Raw genomic sequence first — 403 nt, 5'->3', positions numbered from 1 at the left:
TGCAGTGTCCAGCATCAAACCTTATATTCCATCAAAGATTTGTGGCAGTTGGGGCTGGAGGAAGAGGCTGGAAACTACAGGGGTGAGTGGAGGCAGAGGTGGCTGGAAAGGTGAGAGACCAGGCCCATCAGAGGTCTGATCAGAGCAGGCAGGAAGCAGACCACAGCTCAGTGCCTCATGGAAAATACCCCCATCTTGGGTGCCCAGGCCCGCCCTTCACAGCCAGCTCCCGGCCCACTGGCCTTGTGCCCTAGCTCAGCCTACTGGTTACTCCTGAAGGGGCTGGACCAGTGGCATAACAGCCCTGCCAGCACTCCCACTCTTGGTCTCCAGGAACCAAAAGACCAGCCACAGGCAGCCCTGGGGATGGGCCACAGCTGAGTGTGAAAGACCCTCTGCCTTC

This window comes from Desmodus rotundus, chromosome X (assembly GCF_022682495.2).
Source record: "Desmodus rotundus isolate HL8 chromosome X, HLdesRot8A.1, whole genome shotgun sequence".
Taxonomy (NCBI): domain Eukaryota; kingdom Metazoa; phylum Chordata; class Mammalia; order Chiroptera; family Phyllostomidae; genus Desmodus; species Desmodus rotundus.
Note: the sequence above shows the minus strand (reverse complement) of the source record.